At 43.3% G+C, this 23,295-nt stretch overlaps 1 protein-coding gene and 1 pseudogene across 2 annotated transcripts in view; both read left to right on the top strand.

Annotated features, from left to right (window-relative positions):
• The window catches only part of STK39 (serine/threonine kinase 39), a 329,969-nt gene that overhangs the window by 132,940 nt on the left and 173,734 nt on the right, over window positions 1-23,295 (top strand). The window lies entirely within an intron of this gene.
• LOC129537674 (E3 ubiquitin-protein ligase RNF220 pseudogene) lies at window positions 16,445-17,972 on the top strand (annotated as a pseudogene).

The raw sequence follows: 23,295 nt of genomic DNA, 5'->3' as shown, positions 1-23,295 counted from the left end.
CGGTTAATACTAAACCACCCTCCTCCTTCTGGGCTCGCGATGTTCATAAGCATCCGTGCTGTTCCTTATTTGAAACCCCTCATGTGGGCTTCGGAGAAGGCAATGGCAAGCCACTCCAGTACTATTGCCTAGAAAATCCCATGGATGGAGGAGCCTAGTAGGCTGCAGTCCGTGGGGTTGCTAAGGGTCAGACACGACTGAACGACTTCACTTTCACACTTTGGAGAAGGAAATGGCAACCCACTCCAGTGTTCTTGCCTGGAGAATCCCAGGGATGGGGGAGCCTAGTGGGGCTTCCGTCTATGGGGTCACACAGAGTCGGACATGACTGAAGTGACTTAGCAGCAGCAGCAGCAGCATGTGGGCTTGGCCACTAGGAAGTAAATACTGTTTTAATCACCATGTGAATCGACAACCTTTGTGGTGAGGCGACTCTTTACATGTAGGAACTTAGAGTGTTTGAGTGAATGTCATTTAAAAATCGACACAGAGGAGCCCTTGCTGTGGTTTGTTACTCTTTCCTGGGCTTGTCTGTATCGGCTTCTTCTCCGCTGCCTCCCTTCCTGTTTGCCGTGACACCCCTAGTTAACCGTGCGCTGGTTTCTGGCTGGGGATATGTTCCTCAGAGGCTGCTCTTTGTTAGTCCCTTGATTTTTGTCTCCTCGCTTTGTTGTTTTCAAAACAGAAACAGTTCATTGATATACCAGTGTTTACATGACAACTGGGTGTATTGACCAAGCTTTGGACATTTCGGGAACCAAGCTGTTTGAAATTTGTTGTCATAAACCATAATCTCTGCTGCTCCTGCCTTATGGTAATCCAAGTTAAGAGCTGTTTTTCAATACATGTTTTTCTGTAACGTGAACAACCCTCATATTTAAGAGAGAGAGGGGCTGGTATTGTAGCTGCCCTTAGGACGGCCCATGGAGCCCATCAGTGCGGTCTTTTGGTGTGAGAGAAAGAGGCTTCTCATATTCATGACTGCCCCAAATGTGAAGCATTAGTTGAAAGCCACATAATTCCACGTGAGTAGGTGATCTTGTCTGCATCCAGAATGATTCCTCTAAATCAGGAAAAGCCCGTTAAAAAATAGAGACAGACCAGTGTGTCTTCTCTAGTAATTTAGTGACATAAAATGATTTTGTTTTTTTGGATGTAAAAGTAACTTGAGAAATTAAGGATATTTGTTTTTGTTTTTTTTCACTGGAGGCAGAGTATTTGGTCCATTCGAGGTTCTTTTGCTGAAAGGTAGTATTGTTCGGGGATCAGATATTTTTATTTATTTATGGCTATGTTGGATCTTAGTTGCTGCATGCGGACTTTCTCTAATTGCAGGGGCCTCTGGTTGCGGAGCATAGGCTCTAGGTGCGTGGGCTCAGTTGCCTCATGGCATGTGGAATCTTCCCAGACCTGGGGATCCAACCTGTGTCCCCTGCTTTGGCAGGCAGATTCTTAACCACTGGACCACCAAGAAAGTGCTTAATTTTCTTTCACCTTGATTTTTCTGTCTGTGAAATGGAAATTTTTTCTGACCTCAGGAATGTGGTGAAGGGTAATGAGAGATTTGGTGTTTCTGGGCCATACTGCTGCTGCTAAGTCGCTTCAGTCGTGTCCGACTCTGTGCGACCCCATAGGCAGCAGCCCACCAGGCTCCCCCGTCCCTGGGATTCTCCAGGCAAGAACACTGGAGCGGGTTGCCATTTCCTTCTCCAGTGCATGAATGTGAAAAGTGAAAGTGAAGTCGCTCAGTCGTGTCTGACTCTTAGCGACCCCATGGACTGCCGCCTACTAGGCTCCTCTGTCTATGGGATTTTCCAGGCAAGAGTACTGGAGTGTGGTGCCATTGCCTTCCCTGTAGGACACTGTAAATTCTAAATGAGAACATGGAAATAATGACCCAGGAGAACAGAGTCAGTGCAGCTGTATAACTTTTCAACTTATTCCTTGTGGCTTTTTTAGGGGCCTGTCTCCAGCTGTCTTTTGGTATTTGAAAGCTTGACCGAGTATTGTTCCATCATTGACATTCCTGGAATCACTGGGTGGAAAAGGTGTAAGTCATTCTGTTAGAATCAGATGCAGATGCTTAGGACTCTGTGCACTTCCTGCAGGAGCATCTGAGTATCGGAGTTGGCTGACATCTTTGCTTTATGTTTGTGAAATAAACCTTGAGTCCCCACACACTCACACTCATATTCATACACTTGCTGAGGCTAAAGCTCACTGTTGGCAGGACAGGGGCAGCCTTTCTAAATGCCAGCCGCTTAGCCAAAAAGTATGTTGGCCAGAGAAGGGATGAAGTGGGGAAACAATACGCAGTATATCTTTTTAATATGGTTGTCTGTGTTTTCATGGGAAGTAGACTCACTGGAGGATTTGTGGTTTGAATTTTCTTAATTATGAAATTGAGAAGTTAGAAACGGTTAGTGATCATCAGGAGGAAAGGGGTATTTTATCACTGCTGTATTTGGGTGAAGCCATTGTGAGTTGAAAGAACTCTGATGATATTTGTGGGTACCAGGATGTGTTATATCAGGCTCCCAGATTGGTTTTATATTATTGACCCAAGGCTGTTTCCTCCATATGGCCCTTCTATGTGCTTAGGAATCAGTAGGTAGGAATATTACAGTTCACATTTGTAACTTGACTTGTATTGATAACTGGTACTGTTTTTACTTTTTATTTTGAAATAATTTCAGACTTACAAAAATGTTAACAGAATAGTATAAACATTTCTCTATATTTTCTCTCACACTTTATTTTGGAATGTTTCAAAGCTATAGACAAGATGCCCTTTATCTTTAAATATACTTCAGTGTGTATTTTCTAAAAACAAGGACGTTCTCTTACATCACAGTATGGTTGTCAGCATCAGGAGACTAACAGTGATGCAAAACTGTTATTTAATTTTCAGATCTCCTATGAATTCTGCCAAAGATAATTTACCTGGTGTAGGACCCAATCCAGGATCACACAGTTTTATCTCTCAGTCTTCTTTAATCTGGAATAGTCTTTCTTTTTCTTTTACAACTGTGATGCTTTTAAAGAGGACAGGACAGCTGTTTTGTAGTTTGGGTTTGTCTGATAATTCTTCATGATCAGATGCAGTGTATGCATTTTTGATGGGACTATCTTGTAAGTGATGCCATGTTCCTCTTGGTGTATCATATTACAAGGCACATGATGTTGATTTAATCCTTTACTGGTGATGTTATCACATGCTTCAGGAGTATCTGTCAGCTTCTTCACTGTAAACACAATTAGCTCTTAATAGGAAGGGCTTATTAATATTACATTCCCTCTTTATATTAAACATTAAAAGGTAAAGTGAATGTATTTACTGTACTGGGTCGTTAGTCTTTCTTCAAGGAAACATTTTTGCTTTGTGTCGTTATGGTTGTATATTCATAGGATATAAACGATAGGATTTCTCCATGATTTCCCAGCTGTCTTACAGACAGTGAACATTTTGCTAGCATGTGACGTTCAGATTGAGGTGAGAGGTGGCGATGGTGCTGCTCCAGCCTCTGTACCAGGTCTGGAAGCAGAAACCTTTGAATGGGTGTCCTTCGTTGGCTATGCTGCCCGATCTTTCAGATGGAGCCTAGGACACTGACATGGTGCTGCCCTGGGGGCGAGAGGATCCGCCCAGGGAGTCTGGTGCTGCCTTTGACTCACACTGGGCGCTCCATTCAACAGCGGCTGCTGTGGATATCATCTATTGATAAATAAGGAGAATAATTCTTGTGGATACAGCAGACAGGCAATTTAAAAATATGCAGTGAAATAGGAAGCAAGGAAAGAGGCCTTAAGGCAGGTAGGGGAGGAGAGGTGATGTGGGTAGCTGTTGCTGTTGCTCTGGGTAGAATGGAGTAAGAGCCCATGGAGGTCTGCCAAAAGAAGGAAAGAATGACCGTCGTTATTTCATCGCCATTGTCCAAATGTTCTCTGCCTCATCAAGGCGCTGCCAATGGGCGCGGGCCAGGGCGTTCCTCTCTGTAGCAATCCCCTCCACTGTGTGAAGTGGGGGACGTGTGTTTGTGAAGAGCCTAAGAACACTAGGAATTAAATACACATAGAGCTGCTATCCTTTCACACCTGTTAGATTGCTTTCAGATATGCTTCCTTATTTGAAACAACTGTGCTCCAAGACAGGTAGGCAGGGCAGGTGTTATTATGTACTGCAGAGGAATGCATGAGAGCTGAAATTATTTGCTTGAAGTCGCATTGCTTAAAGAGGCGATTCTTATTTCGGCTTCGGTGCTCTTTCCACTGAATTGTACCTCAAGAATAAAAGGGAGAGGATAGGAAGGAGATAGAGATGGAGAGGGTGGGCAGGATTAAACAGCACAAACGGGAAAGGCAGGGGCTTCCTTGGTGGCTCAGATGGTAAAGAATTTGTCTGCAGTGCAAGAGACCTGGGTTTGATCACTGGGTCAGAAAGATCCCCTGGAGAAGGGAATGCCCACCCACTCCAGTATTCTTGCCTGGAGAATTCCGTGGACAGAGGAACCTGGTGGGCTACAGTGCGTGGGGTCACAAACAGTCAGACATAACTGAGTGACCAACACTTTCACTCTGCTGTCAGGAAAAGCAGGCTGCCGGGGAGGCACAATTGTCATTCTCAGAGCCAGCAGTCTGCTATTTAATACACATGACGGTGGTGGAGGGGGAAGTCCAGGCCATTCGTGGGCACACGGAGAACCCTATAAACTGCATTGCAGGAACGTGGTGAGTTTGCCAGGGTTCTTGCAGGTGTAGAGACAGTAATGTGATAAAAGGGCTTTGGGGATTCTAAAGGGAAGGGAAATGGCCAGTAGGAGTTTGGCAGCATTAGCAGTTGTTAACACCTGCCAGAGGCTCAGTGTCTCATTCATAAATTTGGGCAGGTAATAACAACCCACCTCATGCTTTTGAGGACTGAATAAGGTAAGCATCGGAAGTGCATAGCACAATAATTGGCACAAAATAGTAATTGACTCTATAACCCTAGTTATTATCATAATCATGGTAAATTTTATTATTTTTTATAATCACATATATGGCTTTACTGGGCTTCCCTGGTGGCTCAGTGTTGGTCCTTTAATGGCCCGGAACCTGGTGGTCTGGAGTCAACCGATGAGAAAGTAAAGGAGAAAGAAAGAGGCTGATGCTCCTTGGTTTACGCAGAAAGCCAGTAAAGCCCCTGGCACGCGGCTCGCTCTGTTCACGAAGGCCTCAGGCGCCCTCTCCATGGGGTGAAGGCACAGAGCGCCTTCTCGAGAGGGTCTTAGAATCCCGGGCAGGAAAGTGAACACACAGAGCCTCCACGCTCCAGGAATTAGCTTGAAAAAGAGAGAGAGGGAGAGAGAGAGAGAAAGCAAGACACGGGACCAGAGCTCTGATGGAGCAAAGGCGTTTTGTTCAACATTGTGGAGGTATTTATACTGTCTTACAAGATACCTACTTTCAGCAGAGATAAAATAAAAACTTAAAGATTATCAAGGAAACAAGAGGTCATCCATATGAAACAGAGAGAGTTGTACATAGTCACTTTTACCATATAGTTCATAAAAAGGAAGAGGGTACTTATCACCATATAGAAAAACTAACGAAGGAAATGCCTGGATTCCTCAGTCCCCCGGAGAGGCTTGCCTCTCCTCTTAATTCCTGAGTATTCAGGAATTAATAAGGAACAGAGAATTCCTGACAGATCCAAAACAGCACACAGGAAGCCTCCTGTTAGATGTTTCCTGACAGCTCAGATGGTAAAAAATGTGCCTGCAATGCAGGAGACTCGGTTTTGATCCCTGGGTCGGGAAGATCCCCTGGAGAAGGAAACAGCAACCCACTCCAGTATCCTTTCCTGGAGAATTCCATGGACAGAGGAGCCTGGCAGGCTGTAGTCCATGGGGTCGGAAAGAGTCGGACAGGACTGAGCACACACACACACACACATACACGTGCGCGCGTGCGTATATGTGGCTTTACTGTACAGTTTTGTTGTTACAATATCACTGTTGCTTGTTTGTAACCTTTTTCACTCCTGCCGCAGGGGGTACCACGGCTACCATTCCTGTTTCTGCTGCAATAAGGGCTGCTGCCATTACAATCACTGCTGCCAGTAATGGACTCAGGGTGTGCAGACAGATAAAAGGAACACAGTGCAGCCATTGTGGCTTGCCTTTCAGTGGGGAATATAGTGCCTGCATCACGAGAACTGGAAAACTCAGAGAGCAGCAGAGAATAAATACTTCAGGATATGAGTGTAGAATGTCCTACAAGAATAGAAATGGTCTTGGAGCTGGTCCATGGGGGAACGTGGGAAAGAGAGAAAGGGGAACTCATTTAACTGTGGGTCTTCATGCACGCAGAACACTTGGGTTTCATCTTTCCCATTGCTAAGTTCAGTTCAGTTGCTCAGTTGTGTCCGACTCCTTGCGACCCCATGGGCTGCAGCGTGCCAGGCCTCCCTGTCCATCACCAACTCCCAGAGTTTACTCAGACTCATGTCCATTGAGTCCCTGTAATAATCAGTGAAGTCCGGAGTAACAGGATAGAGGTTTAATATGTTAGATTATTACAGCTTGTTAAGAAAAAGCTATACATTTTGAAAAATGAGTGAAAAAGAGCAACCAGGACCATAAATATCTCCTGGTTTGTGATTCTTACATTTGCAGACCTGAAGATTGAGACCTCGATTGGTTGGGCCCTGACCAAGTTCATGCTGTCATATAGTAGCCAAGTCTGAAGCCAGACTCCCAGTTTGCTACCATTTTGTCGCTTCTTTTAGTTGATAAAGAGGGAAAATGGGTCTGAATTTTTGTAAAATTGCTTATTTCTCCCTTCTTGGAAGCTTATCATTAATTTATACGATGTTGAAATTTATACATTTTCAAGAAACCAGAGAAGAAATTGGGTGATTTCAAATGCTTGATGGGTGGATTTTAGTTTTGTTCCGGGTCTGCCCAGTAGAGGGTGGCAGTGGGTTTTAATTCTGTGTGGTTATGAACTGCAGGCTGATCCAGCTTGGTTGAAGGTCTCAGGTTTGGTCAGAGTAGAAGGATCTAATGTATATTAGGTCTCTTCTGAGCTACTAGGTACTAGTACTGAGTACTAGGCACCTCTATCAGATGATTTTTTTTTAATTGGGCAGGAGGTTGAAGGGTGATGGTTTAGGTATTTCTTGTTATTACCACTTCACACTTTACATTTCCTATTAACAAATCACAGTAATCTGACATGCATTTTATATAATTCATGTCCAAAAGAAAAATCTCAATTTTGAAGATAATTGTATTTTGTGGTCCAATTGATACAGTTCTGGGCTATGACAGAAATTTTCAGAAAGTTCACTGGTCCCTGCAGTTCTCCTCAGAGCCAGTTCAGTAAAGAAGGAGGGAGTCAAAGTGCATGACTGGGAAGAAGTGAACAGAACCCTGTGTGTGTCGCCACATCCATTGTGGATTTTACGTTAAATACTCCTGATCTAAGTAGGTTAGAGGATGCGTGTTCAATTACTGCTTTGTGTTTCTTTCCACCTTCCTCTTGTTTAAAAACAGCCGTTATGTGAATATGGGCTTCCCAGGTGGCTCAGTGGTAAAGAATCCACCTGACAAACAGGAGACCTGAGTTTGATCCTGGGTCAGGAAGATCCCTTGGAGAAGGAAATGGCAACCCACTCCAGTATGCTTGCTTGGGAAATCTCATGGATAGAGGAACGTGGCAGTCCATGGTGTCTAAAAGAGTCAGACCCAGCTTAGTGACTAAACAACAACAGCAGCAAATGGGAATTTATTGTATTGAGGAACTCATGTTCACAGGGAGGACTTTGGTGATTGGGGGGTGTTACTTTTCTTATTTTAGAGCTGAAAAAACAGTTGGCCAAAGGTTAAAGTTATTGGTTTAACTGGACGGATGTTCCCAGCGTGTAAGCTCATTGTTTTCATTATTTAAAAAAATTTAAATGCACTGGTTTTAGTCAGGTTAGAATGCAGTTTCTTTGGTCAGAAAAGTGTTTTAGGCCACTAGGGGGTGCTATCAGAATAGTTAATTTGCTCAGAATCTCTGGATAGGAATTGCTTCCCAGTGTGTAAAAACCCTTGTTTTCCTTCTGCTCTATGCCTGATATAAGGAGCTTGACTGGTGTTTATGCTGTGGGTGAGTTAGGCAGAGCAGAGGATAGAGGAAAAACGAAGAGGAAAAAGCATCATACATCACTTTCAGTTCAGTTGGTGAATTGAATTTAAAAATTCATACATTCTGGGTAAGTGGCCTCTTTCTGGTGACATTTGATTTAGAGCAGAGAGGATCCATTCTGGAAATTGTGATTTGCTAATCCCACCGGCCTCATTTAGGATGCATGTTTGTATTTTCAGTTTGAGGTATCTTTTAAAAATACCAATGGCTTAAGAGAGCATTTTAAACTTTTACTGATCTTGGAGATCCACTTTTAGAAATTTAAACATAATGACATTCTGAAAATATTATCAGCATGTATATTATCATAAGTGACCAGTCCAGGTTCGACGCATAAATTTTCCTCTGTTCATTTCTTTGCATTTGTGCTTTTTTAATAAAATTCTTTTTAAAAATAAAAAAAAAAATATTATCAGATACTGTTCATACAGATGAACTTGTAGAGAACTGATTGTTTTCTGTTACCAGAAATGAATCGGTGGAAGCAATGGCCTTAGTTCACATCCAGTTGGATTTCTGCGATCTGTGTGTTCAAATGCATTATGTGCTTCATTTTTGCCTTTGGGAAATTTGATAACTTTTTCCAAACTTTTTCCATCTGCTAACTTTTTGAAACTTAATTGGCATGCATGTGCCAGGAGAAGAGCTCTGACTGCCTGCCTGTCCAGTGTTCGCTGAGTGTTACTGATAATATACTGACTACCATTAAGAAGGTTTGTCTTTATTCACTGTTACAACTCACACTAATACCATTTCTTTTAAAGCATATAATTTCTTTTAAAAGGAGATGAACCATGAGGAATGGAAAGGAATTTGGCTATGGTTTCAGAAAAGCTAGTATAAAAACTTAGCAGATGCCTTTTTGAATTTGTGAGAATTCTAATATGATTGTTCCTTCTCCCTGGTTTAAAACCAGTCAATGACCTCTTGTCAGTTACAGGGTAAGTGTCAAGTTCCTGCCACTGATCAATTAAGGTCCATGTTACTTGTAGGGTTGGGCTTTCCTGGTGGTTCAGTGGTAAAGAATCTGCCTGTAATGCAGGAGACATGGATTCAATCCCTGGGTCAGGAAGATCCCCTGGAGAAAGAAATGGCAACCCATTCTAGTATTCTTGCCTAGGAATCCCATGGACACAGGAGCCTGGTGGGCTGCAGTCCATCGGGATCACACCAACATGACTGAGCGACCGAACAGTGACAACAACACTTGCAGAGTAAGGGCCACACAAAGCTCCTGTGATCTGTGTTTGGCTGCCTCTGCAGCTTTTCACGAGCCACACGCCGTCTCAGCCTGGACACACTCTTACAGAATTACTGATTCTTCTACTTTCCCATCAATACACTCCTGAAATCTCATGTGTGTTTTCCATGAAGGTACACGTACTGGTCACTCTGTTTTGGCTTCTCCCTGAACTTGTATCTTCCCAGCACTATCACCTCTTTAGTGGAGCTTTCTCATAGCAGCACCTCACCCCCTCAACCCTGCACTCCAGGCAATTCATCCTTCCTTCATTCCTGCTGTTTCTGAACCTTGCTGCACTTGGCATCACTGGTAGTTTATTTCCTCACACTTTTGCCTTCTAGACTGTGAGCTCTTTGGGTGCAGCCATGGTGTCATATTATCCCCAGTACCCAGCATAGTATCTTGGTCAATCAATAAGTATCTTTGGAATTAAAGTTCGGCAAGCACGGTTGTGAAGTTATGATGACAGACTTTGTGAGAGCTGACATAAGAGTGTGAATGGGGACAAAGTAAATCTGCTTTTAGTTTTGAAGGATTTCAGTTGGTGCTCTATCCTTGTATTTCAAGTCTATGACTCAGAGTTTATCTGATCTTAGGTTTAAAACCCTCTGTTATCTCCAATTTGCTAAGAGTCTTGGGTGAGCCAATTAATTTTATTTACCTTTGCCACCTTATCATAAAATGGGATGGTTAGATTTTATTGTCTCACCTTTGTGTATTATCCACTGTGGACTATTTGACAGCGAAAATGTAGTCCCTGGCACTCAACACATTTCCATATTGCCATTTTCCTCACCCAGTCAGTGTGCATATAAGTTTTCCTGTTACCTGAAGCCACATCTAATTAGGATATATTTCAAAACTACATTTAAATTGGTTCTTAGTACTCTTTCATTCTGGATTACCTGTTGCTTATTTCCTCATTTTAGGGGAAATGATTAGATTGCACCTTTATATCATGATTCTGTAAATCTTTAAAACAAGGCCGACATTTTGGAGAAGGGAAGGTGAAAGAGACAGAAAATGACAGAACGTTTGTACTTAACTCAGAACAGGAGAACTCCGTTTCAGTGGAAGGAATGCACATGTTTTGCCCTCTTCCCTCCTTGTGCTGAGCTGTGTTTAGTTGCTCAGCCATGTCTGACGCTTTGCGACCCCATGGACTGTAGCCCACCAGGCTCCTCTGTCCATGGGATTCTCCAGGCAAGAATACTGGAGTGGGTTGCCTTGCACTCCTCCAGGGGATCTTCCCAGCCCAGGGATCAAACCCAGGTCTCCCCGCATTGCAGTCATTTTCCTCCCTAGCCCCTTACCAAGTTGTGTAATGAAATGAGAGGCCAGCAGAGGGCATGGTATACATGCTTAAAAAGTCATGGAGAGTTGGGTGTAGGGCTCCGCTTATTTTATGTTAATCAAATTTGATTGGCATAATAGAGATGGATGACTCTGTTGTTGTTTTTTTTTAATCGAGTAGTATATTTTATAATTTCTTACTTTGAAATTCAGCAATTTTAAAAGGAATTAAAATTCAAGAGGCCCAGTTGCGGTTATGCTTTGATATAGGATTTTCTAAGCTTTCCATTAAAATTAGTCCCACAGATTCAAATGCTGATTTAAAAGAGTATATAATAACTTTAAAAAAATTGCTTTTCCTCACACACACACATACAGAAAGGCAAGGAGCGTTTGTAAAACTTACAAAGCAGTAACAAAGCTAAGAGATTCAAACAACAGCCTTTAACCCAAATTTAAAAGACCATTTGAAATTGTTTTGATTGTTATGCAACCAGCTTGTTGACTGATTATGTCAGTTGGGGAGGAACTGGGAAGGTCTTGCTTTGTCCAGACCAGAAGGACCCCTTAGGGAATAAGGACAAGGTACTGAGCGCTGGGCTTTTCTCTGTGACATTATGGAAAGCAGAAGGAGGTAGATGAAGGAGAGAAGGAAAGAGGAAGATGAGAAACCAAGCTTGGAAAGAGGCAGAAAAACCACTTGGTCAGGAAGCTGGGATCCATGGACATCTGTGATTGAAAGTTCATGACCAAGCGTAGGCTGAGCAGACAGGCCCCAGCCTGACCCTGGCTCTGGCACTCACTCCAGGGTAGCCTTGAGCATCCACTGAATGTCCTGTGCTGCATCTGTGAAATGCAGACTGTTCAGGGGCTTCCCATTGATGGTCCAGGGTGAAAACCAGAGTCCTTCATCAGGCCTCTAGGGTTTGGAATGGTCTAGTCCCTTTCTCACCGCTAGCACTTTTCTTGTATTCTCTCCTGGTTCTCCATGCGTCTCCTGGCCTGAGGCTCTTAGAGGAGCTGCTTGCCCATGTTTGGAAGTGTTAGCCTTTCCATCCTTAGCTGACCTCAGTCTCAGATCCATCATTTCTCCAGAAAACAAAATTGGAGTTATGCAGTATTTACTGCTCTATGATCTACCTGCATTTTCATTTACGATACCTGTGGGCATTTTTTAGTGTCAACATAGATTTATACAATCATTTTAAATGACAGCATAATATTCTGCTACAAGAATGATTATGATTAATAATGAGTTATTTCTTGATGGACAGTTAGATCGTTTCCTTTTTTTTTAATTGTTAACCATACTGGAATGATGGAGAAGGAAATGGCAACCCACTCCAGTATTCTTGCCTGGAGAATTCCATGGACAGAGGAGCCTGGTGGGCTACAGTCTATAGGTCACAAGGAGTTGGACACGGCCGAGCAATTTTCACTCACTTCACATACTGGAATGAGCATCATTGTACGTGTGTTACTGCATGTGATGTTACCTGTTTTGTTAGGATATGTTCCTGGGGGTGGAATTGCTTGGTCCAGCTTGGTCAAAGAGTATATGCCTTATAATTATTGATGTCTGCTGGCTTACTGATGTCTAAAGTGGGAGTCTTTGTAGTTGAAATCTTACACTGAGCCTCAGGTCTCTCATCTGCAGAGTAATATATTACTTACACCGTGCTTAGTGTGGCACCTAGCATTTGATATTCAGTATTATTACGTAGTTACTTTTGGTATTGAAATGTTTTCCCTGAACATTTATTTTCAGTCTTTCTTAGATCTGCAGTCAGTTATTTTGTAGAGAGCATGGCAGAACTAGCAGTTTTGCAACCTTGAGACTTTCAGTAACTTCAGGAGAGATTAGAATTCACCACGATCGATAGAGAGCCTATTATGGAGGCCCAGCTTGGGCTCCTAAAGCCTTAGAGCCATTAAAGGTAGTTCAGACAGAGCTGTTGTTGGTGAGAAGTAAGACAAGCCCTATTCTTCTTCAGCCTGCTCTTGGGTAAGGAATTATTTTCAGTGTGGGGATGAGGCCGAGCAACCCGTGTTACAAGGTGTTTCTGCCCATTATTCTGTCACTTCGATCTCTTCTGTCCAGGACAAACAAATGATAAACCAGCTGCCAGCCTGTGAGTAACGATCAAACAATTTCCATCATTCCTGAGTTTATGGTTTGGAATTCTCATTATGAGGTCTGATGTCAGCCACTTGCGCTGCACCAGGTGTTGGCCATGCCCAGCGTCTATGCTCGAAGGGTGGTGCCACACAGTTTGGATACTGAGCTTTGCCTCTTTTTTTTTTTTTGCTTTTGTTATATACCAGTGTCCTGGTTCAGATCCCCTATGATCTTAACCAAATTATAGCTTTTACAATGGTAACCTCCATTTTTTTCTGAATCATTGCATAGTATTATTTTTTTTTTAATAATTTTATTTATTTATGGCTGTGCTGAGTCTTTGCTGCTGTGTGGGCCCACAGGGGCTATTCTCTATTTGTGGAGCATGGGCTTCTCATTGCAGTGGCATCTCTTGTTGCGGAACATGGGTGCTAGGGCACTTGGGCTTCAGTAGTTGCGACACATAGGCTCTGGAGCACAGCCTCTACAGTTGTGGTTTAAGGGTTTAGTTGCTTGGCAGCATGTGGGATCTTCCTGGATCAGGGATCGAACCCATGTCTCCTACATTAGCAGATGGATTCTTTACCACTGAGCCACCAGGGCTGTCCCATAGCGTGTTTTTTAAAAGTATAGGCTTGAGATTATACTTCCTCCTGGGTGCCCCCTGGCTGACTTTAAACTTTGGGGGAGTCACTCAGGTTTTTGGAGACTTGCTTTTCTCACCTTCCCAAACTCCAAGCGTTTTGTGACGTTTAAACGTGACAGTTTGTATCAGACGCTTTTACAGCATCTGTAACATAGCGGGGACTCATTACTGCCTGTGCCTTCATCTCCTTGCCTCGCTGTGCATCAGGGGACGTTCTGTAAGGAAGGAGGATGTATTCCACGAGTGAGCAGGAGGAAGTATTTGAATGTCATGTGAGGATTGTCTTTTATTTTCTCAAGGAAATTAAAGTCTCAGGTTAGTGAATTACATCCCTCTATTTCCTTCCCTCTTCCTGTCTCTGTAGAACCTCAGCTGCTAACCCTTGTTCTTCAAGTAAGACTGTTCTCCTTCTGACAACACACACAGTCTGACTCGTTTCCTTGAGGACTTCAGATTACTGAAGTTTGTCTGGAACTCTATTATTTATTCCTGTTTTAGTATTACAGTTTCTAGTTCCTTTGTTTACTTATGTAAATTTAAGTTACAATTGGAAAGCTTCCCTATTTAATGTATTTTTAACAACTATAATGAGTTTATCTGTTAGAGTAAAGTAAAAGTTTTGTGAAATAAATGGCTTCTAAGCCAGCGCCTCCCACACTGGTTTTCTGAGATAGGATGGTACTTCCTGGAGCCTCTTGCTTTTCTCCTATTCACCACCTGGAGTTATACTCTCGGTACTTTTTCCTTACAGAAGCTCACTGCCTGGTTGTTCTGATACCCAGATACCCAGGCTCCTTAACCAGAGATCAGCATTCACTGGGTCTGGGGCCCTGACCCAGGACTCTGCAATTTTCATAAGCAGATCAGTCGATGGTTACACTGGGGACTGAGACAAGTCTTCTGGTCTGTCTCAGGTTTGGAAGGAAATTATATTGCTAAGCTCACTTCATAAACAATTAATTGTCCTTCCCCCCTCCCCCCGCCAAATTATTTAGCCACAACTTGGAAGGAAAGTTATGACCAACCTAGATAACATATTAAAAAGCAGAGACATTACTTTGCCAACAAAAGTCCATCTAGTCAAGGCTATGATTTTTCCTGTGGTCATGTAAGGATGTGAGAGTTGGACTGTGAAGAAAGCTGATTGCCGAAGAATTGATGCTTTTGAACTGTGGTGTTGGAGAAGACTCTTGAGAGTCCCTTGGACTGCAAGGAGATCCAACCAATCCATTCTAAAGGAGATAAATCCTGGGTGTTCATTGGAAGGACTGATGCTAAAGCTGAAACTCCAATACTCTGGCCACCTCATGCGACGAGTTGACTCTCTGGAAAAGACTGATGCTGGGAGGGATTGGGGGTGGGAGGAGAAGGGGACGACAGAGAATGAGATGGCTGGATGGCATCACCAACTCAATGGACATGAGTTTGAGTGAACTCCGGGAGTTGGTGATGGACAGGGAGGCCTGGCGTGCTGTGATTCATGGGGTCATAAAGAGTTGGACACGAATGAGCGACTGACTGAACTGAAAATGCCTATATTTCGTCTTCTCCTTTTTTCCTTTTTCTTACTCACCTTTGGGGTGTGTGGTCCCTTCCTCTGTGTCATCTATACTCTGAACTCTGCTGGAGCAGCCCCCTATAGTTGTTGCCTGTAAGACCTATCTTATCAGCGTTCCATCGCTTGCTCACTGGGCTGTCCATGTGATGTAGGGCTTTGATATCTTCTTAAACTGGCTGCTTGTGGTGTTGCTTAATAGATCTCGTATTCCCTATTCAAGTGGGCCTGTCTGTCTTGAGAGTGCTGTCATTTTACTGGCGTTATTCATATAGGCACCAGGTTCTGCCTTCCTCCTAAAGCTGGTTTCTTCAATGTGTAATATATGAAGGTGTGGGGGCAGTCTCACATGTTGAGGTGGCAGGATGGATGGGTGAGCCTTTGGCATACCCTCGTTCTGAGTTGTTGGGGAGTTCATATCTGGACAGTGAAGAGGTCAGGAAATAGCCGTGGGCTCACACTATAGGAGAGTTTCTAATAGTGGAAACTGTCCAGAGATTAAATAGACTGGAATTAAAATCGTGAAGGACCCACAGGAGTGGAAGAGACCTTAGCTGTCATCTCCACCAGCGCTTCCTGACCAGTGGCCAGAGCACAGCAGTGGAAGGTGAGTGGGTGGCCGATGAGCCATGCTCCTATCACCCCATCGCTCAGGGCAGTTGAGCAGGGCTTGGGATGGCTGGCTGCTGTTCTGGGGCTAGTTGCTGTAAATCGATCTAGCGTGTCATCCCATGCGCTGTATAAATATTGTTATTTTCTATATGTGCCATAAGGTGACTAGTTTGTGACATAATCATCCAAACCACTGAATATTAAAATTCTGTGAACTGTCAAAGGAAAAAAAAACCACTTCATCTGGAAGTTTAAATTTTTGAATATAGGAGATTTTGAGAAAGCTTCGGAGTTCAAAGAACTCAGTTTGGAAACTGCTGGTCTGAACCTGTCCTCCTGGTGTAGAGAACAGATATTGAGTTCTCTGGAGATTTAATGGATTTTTCAATCAGTGACCAAGATCTGGATCACTGCTGTTGGCTCCTGGTTTAGTGCTGTTTCTTTTTATATTGGATACACTGAAGCCAGCTGACGAAAATAAGATGAATTACTAGGTTAGAGCTTCATTGAAGAGCAGGGACCGTCTTAGTTGGCCATCTTCACTGCTTACCGTGTTCTGTGACAAACTCCCTGCTTCGTAGATGCTGGCCAAATGAATGAATGTGATGAGATTTATTTTTGACTCTACTGGGAAGTTGGGCCAGATGTCTTTCAGCCCTCCTGCAATGACTATTTATTTCTTATTTCTTACCAGTGTTTGGAGGGAACAGGGCAGGTTTGTTTGTTTCTGTTGGAATTGAGCATGGTGCAAGGTCTGACATTACATGTTACATTTAAACATCCAAGAGAGGGGCCAACATGGCCGCCGCCGCCGCTGGGAGCTGAGGTGCCGCCGCCGCCGGGCAGCCGGGGGGAATCCGCCCGCATCGCCGCCCTTGCCGGCCGGGCGGCCGCGGGGCCCGGAGCGCCGGAGGCCGGGGCTGGGGCGGCACCGCGCGGCGGCCTCCGGGGCCCGATAGAGCAGCCCCCGGCGGCTATGCCGAGGGCCCGGAGCTGCCGGCGGAGCAGGGGGGCCGGCGGGAGGGAGGAAGTAGACCTTCTTGCGAGTGCGAGCCAACCAGCAGACCCGACTGAATGCTCGGATTGGGAAAATGAAACGGAGGAAGCAAGATGAAGGGCAGGTATGTCCCCTGTGCAGCCGCCCCCTGGCAGGATCGGAGCAGGAGATGAGTAGGCATGTGGAGCATTGCCTTTCTAAGAGGGAAGGCTCCTGCATGGCTGAGGACGATGCCGCGGACATCGAGCATGAGAACAGCAACCGCTTTGAGGAGTATGAGTGGTGCGGGCAGAAGCGGATACGGGCCACCACTCTCCTGGAAGGTGGTTTCCGAGGCTCTGGCTTCGTCATGTGCAGCGGCAAAGAGAATCCCGACAGTGACGCTCACTTGGATGTGGATGGGGATGACACTCTGGAATATGGGAAGCCACAATACACGGAGGCTGATGTCATCCCCTGCACAGGCGAGGAGCCTGGCGAAGCCAAGGAGAGAGAGGCACTGCGGGGCGCAGTCCTAAATGGTGGCCCTCCTAGCACACGCATCACACCTGAGTTCTCTAAATGGGCCAGTGATGAGATGCCATCTACCAGCAACGGTGAGAGCAGCAAACAGGAGGCCATGCAGAAGACCTGCAAGAACAGTGACATTGAGAAAATCACCGAAGATTCAGCTGTGACCACGTTTGAGGCCCTGAAGGCTCGGGTCAGGGAACTTGAACGGCAGCTATCCCGTGGGGACCGTTACAAATGCCTCATCTGCATGGACTTCTACTCGATGCCCCTGACGTCCATCCAGTGCTGGCACGTGCACTGCGAGGAGTGCTGGCTGCGGACCCTGGGTGCCAAGAAGCTCTGCCCACAGTGCAACACCATCACAGCACCCGGAGACCTGCGGAGAATCTACTTGTGAGCTGGCCACCCCAAGCAGGCCTTGCCTCAAGCGCCCCACCTGCCCCGCCTGTGACGAGACGCCCCCTTGTACATACTTGCACACAGGTTCCCCATGTACATACATGCACACACATGAACACACACACACGCACACACACAGGACTCTGGAGCCAGAACGGAGGCTGAGGCCCAGGCCCTGCCTGCTGGCTCCCACCAAGATTGGGGACCATACCTGTTCCGGGTTCTGTTCCCAGGGTGGGGCAGGGAGGTGGGGGTGGGGGGAGTATCGTCAAGCAAGGCTCCTGAGACCCAGCCCCCAGACGGACAGACATGCAAACACCAGACTGAAGCACATGTAATATAGACCGTGTATGTTTACAATGTTGTGTATAAATGGGACAACTCCCCGCCCCTTCCCCTTCCCCCCCAAAAAAATCAATAAATAAACATCCAAGAACCTTCGAAAATACAGAATAATTTAAATGGGGAATTCAAATAAATACTGGAAACTTCCCTTTGAATTTATGAATGGAGAATCACTAATTTTTGGAGTGAATTTTTCTTATTTTAGAGTGTATTTTCCCCTTACTGTGTGCATCTGAGAAATAAAATAAGTTGAGTATCCCAGTAACGGGATCCTACCTTAACCATACATAGATTATACTCCTTTTCTGGGTTCAAAGAAAGTGAAGACAATTATGTAAGGATCCAGAAATAGGAAAAAAGAAACAGCTGGAGGTTGCAATGTAGGTGGGTGTTCCCTGTGAGGGTAAGTGCCTGTATTAACTCTGCAGCGAGGGAAGAGAGCTAACCCATGTTTGTTTACCCGTGCACTGATTTTAATTTATTTTGAAGTTTGACAACTAAAAGTTGAGCCCAGGACTCCTGAATTTAGCTGATAAACTCCTGACTTGAAAGATGGATAAAATCTAGATGGTGCCTCTTGATTTCTGGTAGAAGCAAACACAAATATTCTTTGAAGAAACACTTTCCTCCAAATAAAAATAAAACATTAAAAATAACTAATTTAGGTGACACCCCAAAGAAATTCAGGTATGGGAATTATATTATGATTTCTATTAAAAAAAAGACCGTATTTATTTACCTACTTTTTTTTTTCTCTTTTTTTTTTATTGGAGGCTAATTATTTTACAATATTATATTGGTTGGTTTTGCCATACATTGACATGAAAGAGGAAAATAACTGAAAAAACTGAAAAAATAAAAAAAGACTGTATATGAAATATTTAAAGAAATAGAAAATAGAATCCTGAAAAAGAACAAATAAAATATCAAAAATGATCAGCAGATCTGAAAAAATAAACGTTTTAGATATGAATTTTATAACTGTTAAAGTAAGAGAAATAAACAAAAACCATCAGTGGAAGGTCTTAGATGAAAAAATTTTTGGTAATTAGACACAGATGAAAAGAGAATTGATAAACTGAAGAAATTACCAAGAATGCAACATGGGCATATAGAAAGATGAAAGCAATTAGACAGGGAGATTAATAACATACAGAATAGAATAAGAAATTGTGACATAAATCCAATCCTAGCCTGAGAGGAACGCAGTAGAGAAATACAAGACAGGTAATAGTTTAATAATTTTTTAGATGCTATGACAGATAGCAGTGCACAGAAACAGAAGTATTGTGAACCATCACGATAAATAAAAAGATATCTGCACTTTGGTATTTTGAACTAAAATTGTAGAATCCAGAGATAAAAGGAAGATCTTAAAATGAGCTGAGGAAGTGGAACAGATCTCCTATAAGGGAATAATAACCAGACCCACAGCAGACTCCTCAGTAGCAACAATCAAAGCCCGAAGGCAAAAGAATCAGTTAGTGTCTTCAAAGTTTTTAGAGAAAATTAAAATTTCTGCGACTAGAGGTGAAAGAAAGCCATTTGAAAGTTAGCAAAAACTGAGAAAATTTATGCTTAATGAACCTACATTAAAGGAACATTCAGGAAGAAGAAAAGTCAAAACAAGCTAAGCATTAAACATGAAAAATGATAATTTGAAAATTTTGAATAAAATTTTATTCAGATAAAATTGAGTCATAGGTTGCTGCACCTTGGTGTCAAGACATCCCCAAAGAGACATCCTGTTGTGCTCCTAACTAAGAAGTAATCATTTTATCTTCATTGGTTATGAATGGGGCTTAGTAACTCCAGAGGCATTTAGAAAGCGTGGCTTTCCAATGGGTAATTTAAAGTGGCATGTATATTCTGTGGTAAGTAGGAATTTGCCAAGACCATTGAAACAGTTGTGTTAAGGATTTAAAATGTGTTGTTTTGAAAATATTTTTACTGCGGCACTGGTTTTATCAACAATGGCATTATTGTTGCAAGAGCAGGAGTGGCTATAAAGTGAGTGATTCTTGGGCCTGTTACCCAACGCTTAGGAAAGTATAAACTTTTTTATTATCTGTGGTCACTGAGCCTATCAGTATGAACAGTGTTACAGTTCAGTTAAGTCACTCAGTCGTGTCCGACTCTTTGCGACCCCATGGACTGCAGCACGCCAGGCCTTCCTGTCCATCATAAACTCCTGGAGTCCAGCAAAACTCATGTCCATTGAGTCAGTGATGCCATCCAACCATCTCATCCTCTGTCGTCCCCTTCTCCTCCCGCCTTCAATCTTTCCCAGCATCAGGGTCTTTTGAAATGAGTCAGTTCTTCACATCAGGTGGCCAAAGTATAGGAGTTTCAGTTTCAACATCAGTACTTCCAGTGAACACTCAGGACTGATCGATCTCCTTTAGGATGGACTGGTTGTATCTCCTTGTAGTCCAAGGGACTCTCGAGTCTTCTCCAAAACCACGGTTCAAAAGCATCAATTCTTTGGTGCTCAGCTTTCTTTTGAGTGCAACTCTCACATCCATACATGACCACTGGAAAAACCATAGCCTTGACTAGATGGATCTTTGTTCACAAAGTAATGCCTCTGCTTTTCAATAAGATGTCTAGGTTGGTCATAACTTTCCTTCCAAGGAGTAAGTATCTTTTAATTTTATGGCTGAAGTCACCATCTGCAGTGATTTTGAAGCCCCCCAAAATAAAGTCTGCCACTATTTCCACTGTTTCCCCATCTATTTGCCATGAAGTGATGGGACCGGATGCCATGATCTTAGTTTTCTGAATGTTGAGGTTTAAGCCAACTTTTTCACTCTCCTCTTTCGCTTTCATCAAGGGGTTCTTTAGTTCTTCTTCACTTTCTGCCATAAGGGTGGTGTCATCTGCATATCTGAGGTTATTGATATTTCTCCCAGCAATCTTGATTCCAGCCTGTGCTTCTTCCAGCCCAGCATTCCTCATGATGTACTCTGCATTTAAGTTAATAAGCAGGGTGACAGTATACAACGTTGACGTACTCCTTTTCCTATTTGGAACCAGTCTGTTGTTCCATGTACAGTTCTAATTGTTGCTTCCTGACCTGCATACAGGTTTCTCAAGAGGCAGGTCAGGTGGTCTGGTATTCCCATCTCTTTCAGAATGTTCCACAGTCTATTGTGATCCACACAGTCAAAGGCTTTGGCATAGTCAATGAAGCAGAAATAGATGTTTTTCTGGAACTCTCTTGCTTTCTCCATGATCCAGCGGATGTTGGCTATTTGATTTCTGGTGCCTCTGCCTTTTCTAAAACCTGCTTGAACATCTGGGAGTTCACGGTTCACATATTGCTGAAGCCTGGCTTGGAGAATTTTGAGCATGACTTTACTAGCGTGTGAGATGAGTGCAATTGTGCGGTAGTTTGAGCATTCTTTGGCATTGCCTTTCTTTGGGATTGGAATGAAGACTGACCTTTTCCAGTCCTGTGGCCACTGCTGAGTTTTCCAGATTTGCTGGCATATTGAGTGCAGCACTTTCACAGCATCATCTTTCAGGATTTGAAATAGCTCAACTAGAATTCCATCACCTCCACCAGCTTTGTGACGCTTCCTGGTGTTACAGTGGCTCTTGCTTGGTTGTTGTTCAGTCACCCAGTCGTGTCCGACTCTTTGCGACCCCGTGAATCACAGCACGCCAGGCCTCCCTGTCCATCACCAACTCCCGGAGTTCACTCAAACTCATGTCCTTTGAGTCAGTGATGCCATCCAGCCATCTCATCCTCTGTCGTCCCCGTCTCGTCCTGCCTTCTCTCTTTCCCAGCATCAGGGTCTTTTCCAGTGAGTCAGCTCTTCTCATCAGGTGGCCAAAGGATTGCAGTACTCTGGCCACCTGATATGAAGCTATTTGGTAGATTAAAAATAAATGAGAAAATGGGTTCAATTCCCAAAAACGTCCCAGAGTTTGAGTTATATTTACATGTATTTTCTTTTTACTCTTCAATGTAACTGTGAGGCAATGACAAGGCCAGATATTTCGTGGAGCAGTCTGTAGATAAATGTAGGTACATAGATGTAAAGTGATTTTTCTTTTAAGGTGAAATAGCAAGTCAGTCCAGATTTCCTTTATATTGTGGTAACTCCCTGATGAGGAATGTTTGAACTAATTCTGCATTTAAGTGCTTTACAGAGGCCGACAAACAGAGATGGTGTATGCCACACACCAAGTATAGTTGTCCCTAATGTCTTTTAGGACAGATGCTTTCTTCTTTCAAGTAGGTACATGGTGAGTGAGGTGAGTCATCATTCTGGAAAGCTCCAGATTCCTAAAACCTTTCAGAAGGTTTTCCTATAGCAGGTTCAGTCCAAGACCCATGGGTTCTTAAAAGATTGATTCATCATGTTGTGACATTACTCATCTGGGGATTAGAATGAGAAAAAAGCAAAGTATAGAATATTTGACAGTAAGACCTGTGGTTAAAATCATAGTCACTTCTGATGTTCTGTTTAATTGCCCTGAAGTTAACTAATGGTTATTTTTAAGATATTTTGTCAGCTGTGCCATTAATTTTGAGTAGATGTATATGGTAAAATAATCAACTGAGATAATTTTTTATGTTAAAGGCTGTGTTATTATGAAGCAACTGCCCTTTTCCAGGTGATTCATCTGTTGTCAAAAGAGTAGATTATCAAAAAATGATTCTTTAATTTTTCTGAGTGAGTTTTGTATTATGTATTTATTCCATGTAATTCTGGATTATAGTTTAAGCTTCAACCTAGATGTAACTTAATCTGGATATAGGTTGTTCTTCTAAGTGTTAGTTCTAACATATGTATAGCCCTCTGAGAGGAAGTATTGGTAACGAGAATAATAACCATGATAGCTAATCTCTGTTGAGCTTAAATTAGGCAAATACTGTGCTAAGGGCCTGACTGATATCTTCTCCTTGTATCATTACAAAATCCTTACAAGGCCGGTGCTATTCTGTCTCCATACTGCAGATGAGAGACTGAGGTGCATAGAATGTAAGTAATTTATGGGAGTCTGACAGCTGTTAAAGTGTGAGTGTAGGGGTGTGTACAGAGGCAGTCTGACACTAAAGCTGATGCTTAAAAATAGTGTTCTTTCCTGCCTCCACACTAAATATCGTTACTTTACAAATATATTGGAGTCTTGATCTATTACTGTTTGCAAGGTTTGTACACTAAGACTGCACAGCAACACTGCTTTCCTTGAAACCATCATTGTTCTTTAAAGGAAGATGCAATTCTTATCTTGAATTTCAGTGCTAGCATGAGGTTCTGGAATCAACACAGCCCTTCAGTAGGGCCCGGCTGATTACATTTCTCCCAGAATTGGAGTCATTACTCAGACAAAGTTTTGCCCTTTTGGTTATGAAGCCTGCAAACCCTGGCTTTAAAAATCTCAA

This window comes from Moschus berezovskii, chromosome 2 (assembly GCF_049115385.1).
Source record: "Moschus berezovskii isolate FMDL1 chromosome 2, NW_MosBer_1.0, whole genome shotgun sequence".
Classification (NCBI taxonomy): Eukaryota; Metazoa; Chordata; class Mammalia; order Artiodactyla; family Moschidae; genus Moschus; species Moschus berezovskii.
The sequence above is the reverse complement of the archived record's forward strand: the minus strand, read 5'-3'. Positions and strand labels throughout refer to the sequence as shown.